The sequence below is a fragment of the Heterocephalus glaber genome, unplaced genomic scaffold (assembly GCF_053883595.1).
Source record: "Heterocephalus glaber isolate CG9 unplaced genomic scaffold, H.glaber_assembly_v1.0 deba00000676, whole genome shotgun sequence".
NCBI lineage: Eukaryota > Metazoa > Chordata > Mammalia > Rodentia > Bathyergidae > Heterocephalus > Heterocephalus glaber.
This window is the reverse complement of record NW_028258156.1, coordinates 6,582,130-6,599,668: the sequence shown is the minus strand read 5'-3', so window position 1 is coordinate 6,599,668 and position 17,539 is coordinate 6,582,130. Positions and strand designations below refer to the sequence as shown.

Genomic DNA, 17,539 nt, shown 5'->3' with positions numbered 1-17,539 from the left:
CAAAGGGGAAGGGGAAGTGGGAGGGGTAGGGGAAAGGAAAGAAGGGAATGGAATTAATATGAGAAAATGAAGAAATGGATACAAAAACTTTGTAGATGGGGTGGAGGGGGTTGAAGGGAGGGCAGGGGAAGGGAAAAAATAAGAACCAAGATAGAGTATGTAAAGGTTTTTTTCTTCCACACAAGTACAAGCTTTACACTGTTTCTCAAAAATTAATTGTATTTCCAGTGGTAGCCTCCATTTAAGAAGTTTAAAAATATACAATTCCTATTTGAGAGCCAAGGGAAGTGGGACACAAGAAACCCTCTACCCTGGGATGGAAAACACTCTAGAACCCAGTAGGTATGAGCACATTTAAGTCATGTGGTTTGAGATTATGGGTCCTCGGTGGTGGGTTCTTCGTGTCTATCACTGGGATGTCCATCTTGGGCGGCTTGAAGGTTGCTGAATCTTCAGCCATTCGGGTGGCCTGGGCACGGATCAGCTCCATGGGAGAGGGCTACAAAGTCCTGGACAGCAAAACCTCCAGAATTAGACTTCTGGAGGGGTCTTGGTCCAGAGACATTCCATTTATCTAATGAGTTTCTAAACTTATCCCCACTTCCGGGATCCATGGTGCTAGGATTTGGGCCCATTGAGGCTGCGGAGGAACCTGACGTGAATCAGCCTCTGGACTTCTGCCACGAGGAAGAATGAGAGGTGCTGCTTGGGCTGGTTTGGGCTGATGCAGCCTGCTTCTCTTCTTTTGTTGGCTGTCCACTCTGCAGCTTTAGTTTATGGAGTGCTTCTGCCACTCCAAGGTTCTTGGTCTTCTCAGTGGTGAGGCCCTTGTGCGGTATGTAGCCAGCATCTCTCAGCCCTGCCTGTTGCTCGAAACGCTGAATGCTCTCTTGGGTATGTTCTGTTCTCCCGCTGCCGCCAAGATGCCTGCGGCCCAAACTTCGACACTAAAGAGGCTCCGACGATCCATGTCTCCATGTCTCCCGAGAGGTTGTGGCACAGTCCAGACCCAAACCATTGTGAAAGCGGCGGCTACACTTGTAGCCGGCACCACGATCTGGGGAGCACTAGCTCCCAATCTTTAATAATTCTTTAGTCCATTCACTAAAGGAGAATTCTTCTGATCTCATCACTTCCAAAGGTCCCACCTCCAAAAGCCACTAACATACACATTTGAGAATTAAGTTTCTAATTTTTTTTTTTTTTGGTACCAGGCATCGAACTTGGGTCCTTGTGCTTGCGAAGCAGGCGGCAGAACCACTGAGCTAAATCCCTGGCCCGAGAATTAAGTTTCTAATACATGAATTTTGAGAACAGTTTCAAACCATAGATAGAGGTGCTACAATAAAAGATTATAGGACACTATCCCTAATAACACAAGTGCAAAAATCCTCAACAAAATACCATCAGACCAAGTTCAACAGTATATTAAAAGGATCATACACCATGATCCTATTGAATTTATATGCAAATAAATGTGTTGCATGACAGCAGAATGAAAGACGAAACCAAATGACATTTCAGTGGACAAAGAAAAAGCATTTGACAAAATTAAATGTTTTTTCATGATTAAAAACTTTCTTTAAAATTTTTTTAAAATTAATTTTATTGGAACATTTTAAGTGTGCAATATAATGACATTCATCATTGGAAATTTGCACCTTTACATAATCTCTCCTAGTTCTTATTTTTTCCCCATTGCCCTTGCCCTCCCTTCAACCCCTCCATCCCTCCCTATCTACAAAGACTTAGTTTCCATTTTTTCATCTTCTCATATTAATTCCATTCCCTTCTTTCCTTTCCCCTACCCCTCCCACTTCCCCTTCTCCTATGCCCCTTTTCTTCCTATTTCACATTATCTATTATACCTTTTAGTCCTTATTTACACTTTCAGTTTCTTACACTAGAGAAAAGGTTTGGTATTTACACGTGTGTCCTATTTATTTCACTTAAGAGTATGGCTTCAATATGCATCCATTTAGCTATAAATGTCTCTAATTTCTCATTTTTTATGGCTGAGTAGTACTCCATTTTATAAAAAAAAAACCCCACATTTTCTTTATCCAGTCTCCAGTTGATGGGCATTTGGGTTGCTTCCAAGTTTTAGCTATTACAAATTGTGCTGCTATGAACATGGGTGCACATATATCACTGTGGTATGATTCTTTTAATTCCTTGGGGAAGATCCCCAGCAGGGGAATAGCTGGGTCAAATGGGACTTCCAGTCCTAGTTCTTTGAGGTATCTCCATACTGATTTCCACAGAGGTTGTACCAGTTGACACTCCCACCAGCAGTGGAGGAGGGTTCCTCTTTCCCCACAGCCCCGCCAGCATTTGTTATTGGTTGTTTTCATGATAGCAGCCATTCTTTCTGGAGTGAGGTAGAATCTCAGCGTTGTTTTCATTTGCATCTCTCAAATGACCAGTGATGTTGAACACTTTTTCATATGTTTATTTGTTATTTCTACTTTTTTGTATGAGAAATGTCTGTTCATTTCAGATGCCCATTTTTGGACTGGGTCTTTAAATTTGGGTGGTCTGATTTTTTGAAGTTCTTTATAGATAGATTCTAGATAGTAGACCTTTGTCTGAGGAACAGCAGGTGAAAATTTTTTCCCACATTGTGGATTGTTTCTTCACACTGTTGGTGGTTTCTCTTGCTGTGCAGAAGTTTTTTTTTTTTTTTTTTTTGTTCCAGGAATCAAACTCGGTACCTTGTGCTTGCAAGGCATATGGCAGAACCATTGAGCTAAATCCCCATCCTGGAATTTTTTTTAATAAGAAGAGATCCCACTTGTTGATTGTTTGTGCTAGTTCACAGGCAACTGAGGTTTTGTTCATAAAGTCTTTTCCTACACCAATGACTTCAAGAGTTCTACCTAACCTCTGTTCCAGCCAGTTCAGCGTTTCTGTTTTAATATTTATATCTTTAATCCATTTTGATTTTAGTTTAGTGCATGGCGAGAGATATAGGTCTAGTTTTAGTCTTTGGCAAGTTGAAACCCAATTTTTCCAGCACCATTTATTAAAGAGGCTATCTTTCCTCCAATGAGGGTGGTTGGCTCCTTTTTTGAAGATGAGGTGGCTGAGTGTGTGAGGAGTTGTTCCTGCATCTTCTAATCTGTTCCACTGGTCCTCAGGTCTGTTTCTTTGCCAGTACCATTCTGTTTTTATCACAGTAGCTTTGTAGTAGAGTTTCAAATTGGGGCTTGTGATACCCCCTTCCATGTCTCTGTTGCCTAGAATTGCCATTGCTATTCTGGGTCTCTTCTTGTTCCAGATGAATTTTTGGATTGTTTTCTCAAGGTCCATGAAGTATGCTGCTGGGGTTTCAATTGAGATTGCATTGAATCTATATAGCAGTTTTGGAAGTATGGCCATTTTCACTATGTTGATTCTTCCTACCCAGGAGCAAGGGATCTCTTTCCATTTTCTGATATCATCTTCAATCTTTCTTTTCAGAGTGCTATAGAAAAACTTTCAATTAGTTATGAGTCATGTACATCAGTGTAATAAAGGCTAACATCATACTCGGTGAAAACAGTGTCCTCTAAGATCGGGAAGAAGGATGCCCATTCTTACCACTTTTAGCTAGAGCAATTTAGACAAGAAAAAGAAACAAAAGACATCCCAATTAGAAAGAAAGAAGTAACATTGTCTCTATTAAGGAATACTATCTTGTACATAGAAAACTTGGTGTTTCAATAGATGTTTGGGGTTAGTATATGTCATCAATTTGAGGTGACATTAAAAAAAGAAGTCTGCCTTGCTGTATGGTCTTCTTCAAGTGAGCGTCACAGGCAGTACAATTACTTTGGTTTTGGATGGAGAAGAAGAATTTATTTTCAGCCACCAGAAAAGCAATTTTTTTTTCCCCAGATAGAAGTCCTGCTTATTTACTTGCCTTCTTAGGCAAAGAGAAACAAAAGTTTGATCTTCAGTTTTTCTGCCTTGGCTTTGTGTTTGATACTGATATAACTGTTAGTGGTTCTCTCTTTGCAACACAGTGACTGGGAGTGATCCTACTTTGGAGACTAGGGTGAAGATGTGTATGTGTAGCCAAATATAACTGAAGCCAAGATCAATTCATAAGGAAATACCATATACACTTAGAGGTCTCCATACTAGTGACAGTTTTTCTACTCTAATTAATTCTCAAACCTCTGCACAAAAAACAATAGAAATATGAGAAAAAAAGGAATCAAGACCACCCACACCCCCATTTTCATTCACCAAAAGCTGATACTATGGGCACTGATGTGGGAAGGTGAGAAACCACATAATTAAAATGTTCATGGAGATAAACAAGCAGATCCATAAGATCTTCAGCTAGCTTAAAGATAATGTAACTAAACAAATAAGGGATTTAAGTGATAATATGATCATTGAGCTTAGAGAAGATACAAAAATGTTGGGTGAACTAACCAAGATGCTACAAGACACCTGACCATTTAAACAAAGAATTAGAAACCATGACAAGATAACTAACAGAAATCCAGGATATAAAAATTTTATTGAAAGTAGAGGCAGCAGATATGACCAGTGTGAAGAGACTGTCAGAGCTTGAAGATAAGGCTGATGCAGCAGATCATATACTCAGATACCTTGAAAACAGTGAGATATTGGAAACTGGATCCAACAGCTGATAGATGATGCAACCCCCCCCCCACTAAGTTACAAATTACAGTAATTAAGGAATGCTAAGACAGTGAAAAGGTATAACAATTTACTTAAATCATAGCATAAAACTTTCCAAATCAACTTCCAAGTAAATAGGCCTATAAAACCCAAATAGCCATGATCAAAAATGAACTCCTCCAGGACATATCATAGTTAAAACTCAAAAATCTAGTGCAAGGACAGAACAGTAAGAGGTGATAGAAAAAAGCATCAAATAACTTAGAAAGACAAACCATTCTATCAGAATAATGGCCAAATTTTCAAAACCTTAAAGACCAAGAGACATCGGTATGAAGTGTTTTAAGCCCTAAAAGAAAAAAAACTTCCAGATTAATGGGTCCTACAAAATTGATGGAGAAACAAGGATTTTGCATGGAAAGAGCACCTTAAGAAATGCGTGATTGCTGGGGATTTAGCTCAGTGGTTTCGCCACCTGTCTTGCAAGCTCAAGAACCAGAGTTCGATCCCCGGCACCAAAAAAAAAAAAAAAAAAAAATGCATGATAACCAAACCAGCACTTCGAAAAGCAAATCCTAGACAGAGAAAATGAGGCCAACAACACCAAAGAGCCTAAAGGAATGTATACATCAAACAGGGTGAACAGTTAAGCAAAAGAGAAAAATATAGGAATCATTTGCAACAGAAAAATAATGCAGTGTCAGGAATCAGTCAATACTTCTCAGTAATAACTATGTAGATGATCTTTATTTTCTAATCAAAAGACACAGATTGGCAGATTGGATAAAAAAAGCCTTGCTTATTCCTGTGATGCTGGCAAGGGATCTTTCCTATTGTTCTGATGCAGAATATTTTTATTTTATTTTATTTAAAAAATTTTTATTCACTTTAATGCTTATCTTTTCACCAAACAAGATCCCTTTGGGTAAAATTTTACAGGGCAGAACTTTACAGGACCTTCTTTTCTGGTGAAACTCAAAACTTTTAAGTTGGGTTTTTGCTCCTGTTTCTTTCTTTTTTTTTTTTTTGTATTAAATTCTTTTATTGGTACATTGTAGGTATACAACACAATTATATTTCTCATTGGGAATTGTACCTTTACATAATGCATCTTGGTTCTTATTTTTTCCCCATTCCTAGCCCTCCCTTCACGCCCTCTACCCTTCCCTATTTACAAAGACTTTATTTCCATTTCTCATCATTTTTTCCTTTCCCTTTTTTCCTTTCCCCTGCTCCTCCCACTACCCCTACCCTTTTGGACCTTTTCTTCGTATTTTACATTATCGATTATTCATTCTAATCATCGATACATTTTAGGTATACAATATAATGACATTCATCATTGGAAATTTGCACCTTTACATAGGCTCTCTTGGTTCTTATTTTTCACCCTTGCCCAGCCCTCCGTTCAACCCCTCCAGTCCTCCCTATTTACAAAGATTTTGTTCCTATTTTTCCATTTTCTCATATTAATCCCATTCCCTTCTATCCTTTCCCCTATCCCTCCCACTTCCTTCCCTTTTGCCCCTTTTCTTCCTATTTCACATTACCTATTATACATTTAGTCCTTATTTACACTTTCAGTTTCTCACACCAGAGAAACTATTTGGTATTTACACATGTGTGTCCTATTTATTTCACTTAAGAGTATTGCCTCAATGTGCATCCACTTAGCTATAAAAGTCTCTAATTTCTCATTTTTGATGGCTGAGTAGTACTCCATTTTATAAAAAACCCCACATTTTCTTTATCCAGTCTCCAGTTGATGGACATTTGGGCTGTTTCCAAGTTTTAGCTATTACAAACTGTGCTTCTATGAACATGGGTGCACATATATCACTGTAGTATGATTCTTTTAATTCTTTGGGGAAGATCCCCAGCAGTGGAATAGCTGGGTCAAATGGGACTTCCAGTCCTAGTTCTTTGAGGTATCTCCATACTGATTTCCACAGCGGTTGCACCAGTCTACACTCCCACCAGCAGTGGAGCAGGCTTCCTCTTTCCCCACAGCTCTGCCAGCATTTGTTATTGGTTGATTTCATGATAGCAGCCATTCTTTCTGGAGTGAGGTGGAATCTCAGCGTTGTTTTCATTTGCATCTCTCGAATGACCAGTGATGTTGAACATTTTTTCATGTATTTATTTGCTATTTCTACTTCTTTGTCTGAGAAATGTCTGTTCATTTCAGCTGCCCATTTTCGGATTGGGTCTTTAAATTTGGGAGGTCTGGTCTTTTTAAGTTCTTTATAGATTTGAGATAGTAGACCTTTGAGGAAAAGCAGGTGAAGATTTTTTCCCACATTGTGGGTTGTCTCTTCACACTGCTGGTGGTTTCTCTTGCTGTGCAGGAGCTTTTTGATAAGAAGAGATCCCACTTGTTGATTGTTTGTGCTAGTACACAGGCAACTGAGGTTTTGTTCATAAAATCTTTTCCTACACCGATGTCTTCAAAGGTTCTATCTAACCTCTGTTCCAACTGGTTCAGAGTTTCTATTTTAATATTTAGCTCTTTAATCCATTTTGATTTTAGTTTAGTGCATGGTGAGAGATATAGGTCTAGTTTTAATCTTTGGCAAGTTGAAGCCCAATTTTTCCAGCACCATTTATTAAAGAGGCTATCTTTCCTCCAGTGAGGGTGTTTGGCTTCTTTACTGAAGATGAGATGACTGAGTGTGTCTGGAGTTATTTCTGCATCTTCTAATCTGTTCCACTGGTCCCCAGGTCTGTTTCTTTGCCAGTACCATGCTGTTTTAATCACAGTAGCTTTGTAGTATAGTTGCATTTGGGGATTGTGATACCCCCTTCCATGTCTCTGTTACCTAGAATTGCTTTTGCTATTCTGGTTCTCTTCTTGCTGCAAATGAATTTTTGGATTGTTTTCTCTAGGTCTATGAAGTATGCTGCTGGGATCTCAATTGGAATTGCGTTAAATCTATATAGCAGTTTTGGAAGCATGGCCATTTTCACTGTATTAATCCTTCCTACCCAGGAGCAGGGCATGTCTTTTCATTTTCTGATATCATCTTCAATCTCTCTTTCCAGAGTGCCATAGTTTTCAGAGAAGAGGTCTTTGATTTCTTTCATTAGGATGATTCCTAGGTATTTCAGTTTTTTGGATGCTATTGTGAAAGGAATTATTTGCCCTATTTCTCTCTCAGTGAGTCTGTCATTGGTGTAGAGGAAAGCTGTTGATTTTTGTGTGTTGACCTTGTAACCAGCTACTTGACTGAATTTGGTTATTAAGTCTAGAAGACTTTTGGTGGAGTTCTTGGGGTCTTCTATATAGAGTATCATGTCATCTGCAAATAATGACAATTTGACTTCTTCATTTCCTATCTTTATTCCTTTTATTTCTTTCTCTTGTCTAATTGCTGTGGCTAATGCTTCCAGGACTATATTGAACAAGAGTGGTGATAGTGGACATCCTTGTCTTGTTCCTGATTTTAATGTGAAGGATTTCAGTTTGTGACCATTTAGTATGACATTGGCTGTTGATTTTTCATAGATGGCTTTTATCAGTTTGAGGTAGAGACCATCTATTCCAATTTTTTGTAGGGTTTTTTCATAAATGCATGTTGGATTTTGTCAAATGCTTTTTCTTCATCTATGGAGATAATCATATGGTTTTTGTCCTTGGCTCTATTGATATAGTGTATTACTGTAATTGATTTTTGTATATTGAACCATCCCTGTTAGGGCCTGCACAGATTACCTCCTCTGAGCTGGGTGAGGTGGGACAGGGGCCGGGAGCAGCGGTAGGGATGGTGACCCAAAAGCCCTTTCCTGTGGGCTGGGAGCAGCTGGAGGGATGGTGGCCGGGAAACCCCTTCCTCTGGACCAGGAGCAGTGGGACGATGGCTCAGAAGCCCCTACCTCTCGGCTGGGAACAGTGGGACTCAGTCCTTTGGTCTGGTGGTCTGGTGTCCTCTGCATCTTTGTAGTGTGGAATCAGGTTGCTGCCTGTCTGCAGTGGGGTGATTTGGTGTCTTCTGCGCAACTCAGGACCTTGCTAGGGTGTGCACACACCTGCCTATCTGCAGCGGGCTGATTCAGCCTGTTCTGCATGACTGGGGACCTCAGTAGGGTGTGCACAGACCTGCCTGTCTGCAGTGAGGTGATTCAGTGTCTTCCGCGCAACTCAGAACCTCGGTAGGGCATGCACAGATCTGCCTGTCTGCTGCTTTGGTGCATTCTGCTTGCTGTCTTCTGTCTGCACATCACGAACTGTTTCTCCTTTGTGATGGCCCTCTGCCATGCCACCTACCTTGGAGCCAGCTGACTATGGACTGAAATATCTACAAACTGTGATCTAAAATGAACCTTTCCTTCTTGAACTTTGGGTGTTAGGTATTTTGTCTCAGCAATGCAAAAAGTAACTAAGACAATATATAATATATATGTTATATATATAGTAATATATCTATAAAAATCCTTAAAGAAGGCTAAATTTGAGTCATTTGTAGGAATGCATATTGAGATAATACTAAGTGAAATAAGTCAGTGACAAAAGTTTAAATATTGTGTGGTTTCTCTAATATATGAGTAACCCAAAATGTGGATAATTTTAAGAGACATGCTAAGAAATGGGGTAGACTCGATAGAGATGGAAGGGAATCTTGGGAAGGAGGGAGAGGGGAGGGTGAGGGGTCCAATGAGAATAAAAATGACCAGGATGTGAGATATAATATATATTATATATATATCCTCAAACTGAATATAATCTCTGTATTGCAAATATATTCTAATGAAAAAGAGAAAAACTCTAAAGATTCTACTGAAAACTTTTTAGAAATAATAAACTCTATAAAGTTGCAGGATATAAAATCACCATAAAAAATTAGTAGCATTTTATACACTAAAAATGAGTGGTCTGAAAAAAATATAAAAAAAAGTCCCATTCTTAGGATACTAAGTAATGAATGTAACCAAGGAGGTGAAAATATGTATTGATGAAAGAAGCTGAAGATAACAAATAAATGGAAAACATCATGTTCATAGACTGGAAGAAATAAATTTTTTTGAGGGGAGCATTGAGACAGGGTCTTACTATGTAGTCCATGTTGGTCTTGAACTTGCTGTGTAGCCTAGCCTGGCCTTGAAGTTGCAGTTCTTCTCCTGAATACTGGGATTACAGATGTGTACCACCATGCCAAGGTTTTTGGAAGAATTGTTAAAATACTACCCAAAGCAGTCTGCAGATAAATGCAGTTCTTATGAAAAATTTAATGTTTTTCTTCATAGAAAAAGAAAAATCATCCTAAAATTTATATGGAAACACAAAATACCCCAATGAACCAAAGTAGTATTGGGTGAAATGAACAAAGCTAGAGGGATCACAATACCCAGTTTCAAGACATACTAGAAAGCTTAATAGCCAATATATCATAGGACTGGGATAAAAACAAACACATACACAAACATCAGAACAGAGATCCCATAAATAAATTCATACCTATGGCCAACTCATCTTTGACCAAAGTGCTAAAAACATCATACATATCTTGGAGAAAGGACAGCCTTTTTAAGATGCAGTGCCAGGATATCCATATGGAGAAGATTGAAATGAGCCTCATCTCTCACATGGTCCAAATATCAACTCAAGATTGATTACATACCTAAATGTAGAACCTGAAACTATGAAACTACTAAAATGCAGGGGAAACATTTTAAGACAGTGGTATAAGAAATAATTTTTCTTGCTATAACTCCCAAAGCACAGGAAACAAGAACAAAAATTGACAAATGAGATTATATCAAACTAAAAAGCTTTTGCACAGCTAAGGAAACAAAGAGCAGAGAGACAACTTAAAGAATGGGTAAAGAAAATGTGGTATTTAGACACAACAGAGTACTACTCTGGCATTAAAAAAAAAAAGATAACAAGTCATTTGTAGGAAAATGGATGCTCCTTGAGACCATAATGTTAAGTGAAATAAATCAGACTCACAAGTTAAATATCACATGATTTCTCTTATATGAGAAACCCAAAGTATAAATAAAGAACAAAGTAGGTTGCACCACTCCCAACCCAGAGGAAGGGGCTTCTGGGCCGCCATACCACCACTCCCAACTCAGAGGAGGTAAGCTGCCACGTGGGCGCCAACAGCACTTCCCCACCACTGTTGAAATGAGAAGACACTAAACAAGTCTCAAAATCAAACTTCCAGATCACCTACAACAACCATAAAGGGAAATGAGATGGAACACTCTGATACTCAACCATCTGGACTCCCAGAACTGGCAAGAAAAGAGGATCTGGAAAAAATGAAATCAGAAATAATTTCTCAGATAACAGCAAAGATTGTGCTAGTAGTACAAGACATGATTAATAAATCTAGAGAGGAGCTGAGGAACATGATGGAATCCCAACATAGGAAACAAATGGAATCCATAAAACAGATGCAAACATATTTCCAGATCAGAAACTCCATTGAAAGTCTACATAGCAGAATGAGCCAATGTGAGGACAGAATTTCATATATAGATGACAAAATTGCAATTAGTGACCAGGAAAAGAAAAATTGCTTCAAAATTATAAAGGACCATGAGAAATGAATCCAGCAGCTGCTAGATGATGCAAAGAAGAATAACATAAGACCGATTGGAGTCAATGAAGAAACAGGAGAGAGTGCAGATGACATAAAAAAACTGTTCACAGAAGTAATGGCAAAAAACTTCCCAAGTAGGGGAAAAGAACTTGACATACAGATAAGTGAGCCATACAGGACTCCAACTAGCCTTGATCAAAAAAAATCTACACATAGGCACATAATTGTTAAGATTTCAGAAACCCAAAAGAAGAACAAAGTTCTACAAGTAGTTAGAGAGAAGAAACAAATCACATACAAAGGAAAGCCCATTAGAATCACAGCAGACTTCTCAACACAAAACCTTAAGGCAAGAAGAGCTTGGAGTGATCTATTCCAAGCCCTAAAGGAAAACAGCCTCCAACCCAGATTGATGTACCCTGCAAAACTATCTTTCAAAATGGATGGAGAAATAAGATACTTTCATGACAAAGAGCACCTTAGGAACTTCATGAATACCAAACCAGCACTCCAAAACACTTTAGACAATACACTAGAAATAGCCAATGAGGATCACAACCCCAGGAAGTCCAACAGAATGAATCCATTGGGGCACAACAAGAAATTAAAAGCAAAGGAGGAGAATCCAACAAACAGAAAAAGTAATGACAACGACAAATCAATATGTATGAATTATAACCATCAATGTTAATGGTCTTAATTCACCAATCAAAAGAAATAGACTGTCAGAATGGGTCAAGAAGCAAAATCCAACAATATGCTGTATACAAGAAACACACTTAATTCAAAATGAAACTCATAGACTGAAAGTTAAAGGGTGGAAAACAATACTCCATGTGACAGGAACCTGAAAAAAAGCAGGAGTAGCTATCCTCTTTGCAGATCAAGTAGATTTCAAAACAACACTGCTTAAGAGAGACAAAGAAGGACACTACATCCTTGTAAAGGGAAGAATCCAAGAGGAAGAGATGACAATCATAAATCTCTATGCACCAAACACTAGTGCTCCCAACTATATAAAACAAATATTAATGGACATGAAATGTCATATATGCCCTAATACAATAGTAGTGGGGGACTTCAATACCCTACTGTCACAAATAGATAGATCAACTAGACAAAAGATAAGTAATGAAATACTAGAACTCAATCAAACTCTTGAACACATGAACTTAACAGATGTTTACAGAGTCTTCCACCCCACCAAATCAGAATACATATTCTTTTCAGCAGCACATGGGTAATTCGCCAAAATAGACCACATACTCGCTCATAGAACACGTTTAAGTAAGTGCAAAGGAATTGAAGTTATCCCCTGTATATTATCAGACCATACTGTGATGAAATTGGAGATCCATGGCAAAAGAAACTGCAAAAATTTTATAAACATATGGAAATTGAACAATATACTTCTAAATAACCAATGGGTCACAGAGGAAATTAAAGAAGAAATCAGACAGTTCCTTCAATTAAATGACAATGACAATACAACATATCGGAATCTATGGGACACAATGAAAACAGTCTTATGAGGGAAATTCATAGCAATGAATTCTCATATTGGGAAAAGAGAGCGAGCCCAATTAAACAACCTGTTGCTGAACCTCAAGCTTCTAGAAAGAGAAGATCAGGACAAACCCAAAGCTCATACAAGGGAGAAAATTGCAAAGATCAGAGCAGAAATCAATGCAATGGAGGCTAAGAGAATGATACAAAAATTAATGAAGCCAAGAGTTGGTTCTTTGAAAGAGTCAACAAAATTGACAAACCCTTAGCCAACCTTATCAGTAAAAGGAAAGAAAAGGCCCAAATCCATGCAATTAGGAATGAACAGGTTGAAATTACAATGAGCCCAGCAGAAATACAGAGAATCATCAATACCTACTTCCAGAACCTATACACCAATAAGATGGAAAACACAGAAGAAATGGACAGATTCCCGAAACGTATGAAATACCAAAGTTGAACAAAGAAGACCTAAAAATTCTAAACAACCCAATATCAATCAATGAAATTGAAAATGTCATTAAAAACTTACCAACTAAGAAAAGCCCAGGTCCTGATGGCTTCACTGCTGAATTCTACAAGACATTTAGAGAGGAACTGCTGCCACTACTGTTTAAACTCTTTAATGAAATCGAAAGGCAAGCAATACTCCCAAATTCATTCCTGGAAGCAAGAATCACCTTGATTCCCAAAGCAGAGAAAGAGCCAACTGAAAAAGAGAACTATAGGCCAATCTCACTAATGAACATAGATGCAAAAATCCTTAATAAGTTACTGGCAAACAGAATGCAGAAGATCATCAAGAAGATCATACACCCTGATCAAGTGGGATTCATCCCAGGGATGCAGGAATGGTTCAACATATGCAAATCAATCAATGTCATACACTATATCAATAGAGCCAAGGGCAAAAACCATATGATTATCTCCATAGATGCAGAAAAAGCATTTGACAAAATCCAGCACGCATTTATGATACAAATGCTACAAAAAATCGGAATAGACAGTCTCTAGCTCAATCTGATAAAAGCTATCTATGAAAAACCAACAGCCAGTATCATACTAAAGGGTCAAAAACTGAAATCCTTCACACTCAAATCAGGAACAAGACAAGGACGTCCACTATCACCACTTCTGATCAATATAGTTTTGGAAGCATTAGCCACAGCAATTAGATAAGAGAAAGAAATAAAAGGAATAAAGATAGGAAATGAAGAAGTCAAATTGTCCTTATTTGCAGATGTCATGATACTCTACATAGAAGACCCCAGGAACTCCACCAAAAGTCTTCTAGACTTAATAACCAAATTCAGTAGAGTAGTTGGATATAAGGTCAACACATAAATATCAATAGCTTTCCTCTATACCAATGACAGACTCACTGAGAGAGAAATAGGCCAAACAATTCCTTTCACAATAGCATCCAAAAACCTGAAATTCCTAGGAATCAACCTAACAAAAGAAATCAAAGACATTTTCTCTGAAAATTACAGCACTTTGAAAAAAGATATTGAAGAGGATATCAGAAAATGGAAAGACATCCCCTGCTCCTGGATAGAAAGAATCAACATAGTGAAAATGGCCATACTTCCAAAATTGCTATATAGATTCAATGCAATCCCAATTGAAATCCCAGCAGCATACTTCATGGACCTTGAGGAAACAATCCAAAAATTCATTTGGAACAAGAAGAGGCCCAGAATAGCAAAATCAATTCTAGGTAACAGAGACATGGCAGGGGGTATCACAGTCCCCAATTTGAAACTATACTATGAAGCTACTATGATAAAAACAGCATGGTACTGGCAAAGAAATAGACCTGAAGAGCAATGGAACAGATTAGAAGATGGCGAAATAACTCCAGACACACTCAGTCATCTCATCTTTGGTAAAGGAGCCAAACACCCTCACTGGAGGAAAGATAGCCTCTTTAATAAATGGTTCTGGAGAAATTGGGTTTCAACTTGCCAAAGATTAAAACTAGACCTATATCTCTCACCATGCACGAAACTAAAATTGAAATGGATTAAAGATCTAAATATTAAAATAGAAATGCTGAACTGGCTTGAACAGAGATTAGGTAGAACTCTTGAAGATATTCCTGTAGGAAAAGATTTTATGAAGGAAGCCTCAGTTGCCCGTGAAGTAACACAAGCAATGAACAAGTAGGATCTCTTCTTATTAAAAAGCTTCTGATAGCAAGAAAAACCACCAGCAGTGTGAAGAGACCACCCACAATGTGGGAAAAAATCTTCACCTGCTCTTCCTCAGACCAAGGCCTGCTCTTTTGAATCTGTAAAGAATTTAAAAAGATCAGACCTCTCAAATTTAAAGACCCAATCTGAAAGTGGGGATCTGTAATGAACAGACATTTTTCAGACAAAGAAGTAGAAATAGCAAATAAACATATGAAAAAGTGTTCAACATCACTGGTCATTCAAGAGCTGTAAATGAAAACAATGCTGACATTCCACCTCACCCCAAAAAGAATGGCTGCTATCATGAAATCAACCAATAACAAATGCTGGCAGGGCTGTGGGGAAAGAGGAACCCTGCTCCACTGCTGGTGGGAGTGTAGACTGGTGCAACCACTGTGGAAATCAGTATGGAGATACCTCAAAGAACTAGGACTGGAAGTTCCATTTGACCCAGCTATTCCCCTACTGGGTATCTTCCCCAAAGAATTAAAGGAATCATACCACAATGATATAATAGCAGCACAATTCTTAATAGCATAAACTTGGAAGCAGCCCAAATGCCCATCAACTTGAGACTGAATAAAGAAAATGTGTTTTTTTAAATAAAATGGAGTACTACTCAGCCATAAAAAATGAGAAATTAGAGACATTTATAGCTAAATGGATGCACATTGAGGTGATACTCTTAAGGAAAATAAATAGGACACGTGTAAATATTGAATAGTTTCTCTAGTGTGAGAAACTGAAAGTGTAAATAAGGACTAAAAGGTATAATAGATAATGTGAAATAGGAAGAAAAGCAAAGGGGAAGGGTAAGTGTGAGGGGTAGGGGAAAGGAAAGAAGGGAATGGAATTAATATGAGGAAATGGAAAAATGGAAACAAAGTCTTTGAAAATAGGGAGGGATGGAGGGGTTGAAGGGAGGGCTGGGCAAGGGTGAAAAATAAGAACCAAGAGAGACTATGTAAAGGTGCAAATTTCCAATGATGAATGTCATTATATTGTATACCTGCAATATACCCATGATTAAAATGAATAATTGATAATGGAAAATAGGAAGACAAGGTCCAAAGTGGTGGGGTAGTGGGAGTAGCAGGGGAAAGGAAAGAAGCGAAAGGAAAAATGATGAGAAATGGAAAAAAATGGAAACACAGTCTTTGTAAATAGGGAAGGGTGGAGGAGGTGAAGGGAGGGCAGGGGAAAGGGGAAAAAATAAGAAGCAAGATGCATTATGTACAGGTACAAGATCCCAATGAGAAATGTAAATGTATTGTATACCTAAAATGTACCAATAAAAGAGTTTAAGAAAAAAAATTAAGATTACTATATTTCACAACCATTAAAAAAAAAGAACAAAAAGTAGATAGTAGGAAATAGGGAGATATTTCTCAAAGGGAAAGGAGATGAAGAGATGGAGGGGAAGGGGAGGGAGAGGAGGGACAGGGGATGAAAAAGGTATTAAGATGTGTCTCATACATATATCAACTGCACATGAAGAATACAAACATTATGTATTGCAAATATGTACAAAAAAGGAAGGGATCAAGAGATAGGTGGAGGGAGGGAAGGTGAAAAAGATGTGAAAAGGAATGAATGTATATTATGTACGTGTACCAACTCTCCAGAAAGACTGTAAACATTATGTTCTACACATGTGTACTACTAAAAAGAAAGAAGGGGAGAAAATATCCACCAATTATTTATCTGACAAAGGCTTAATATCTAGAATGTATTAGGAACTAAAAACCTTAACTACAAAAAAAATAATCTAATTGAAAATAGGACAAGGGATCTGAGTAGCTACAGTTCAAAAGAAGAAAAATGGTCAACAAATATATGAAAAATTCTTAATATCATTAACCAAAACAAATCAAAACTGCAATGAGGGCCTGGGGGTGTATCTCAATGATAGAGTGCTTGCCAAGCATGTATGAGGCCTTGGATTTGATCTTCAGCACTGCAAATAACCAGAAACAAACCTCATAATGAGATATTGTCACATCAGTTATAATGGTAATTATTATTATTATTATTTTTTGGTACCAGGGATCGAACTCGAGACCTTGCACTTGCAAGGCAGGCAACGGAATCACTGAGCTAAATCCCCGGCCCTATAATGGTTATTTTTAAAAAATGCTTGTGCAGATGTGATGAGAAAGGAACTCTCATATGCTTTTGGTGGGAATGTAAAATTAGTACAGCCATTGTGAAGAAAAATATCAAGGTTCCTCAGAAAACTAAAAATAGGATTATTGTATGATCCAACACTTGCAATTATGAGCATATATCCAAAGGAAACGAAATCAGCCTACCAAAGAGATGCCTGGCTACCTTTGATTATTGTAACACTATTTATAGTGATATACAATCTTCCTATGAGATATGATTGAAAAATATGGTAAATGTTAAAAGTTTTATTACATTAAAAACATATTACCATTAATCTCCCTCAGTGTACTTGCCCATGCTTTGAACACACTTATTCTTGCCACATTCTGAAGCAGTTCTGGAAGCCCTCTTTTTTATCTCTAGTTGCATTATCATGCCTGCCTCTGTGTCCTGAATTGATTCAAAACATTTACCTGAAGACTTCTGGGAAGATGGCAGAGTGGTAAATAGCAGCAAACCAGCCTCTCTGAGATTCAGAAT

The 17,539-nt window shown here is 37.9% G+C and overlaps 1 pseudogene; it reads right to left on the bottom strand.

Annotated features, from left to right (window-relative positions):
• Nucleotides 1-328: 328 nt before the first annotated feature.
• LOC101698309 (putative monooxygenase p33MONOX pseudogene) lies at nucleotides 329-614 on the bottom strand (annotated as a pseudogene).
• Nucleotides 615-17,539: the final 16,925 nt, after the last annotated feature.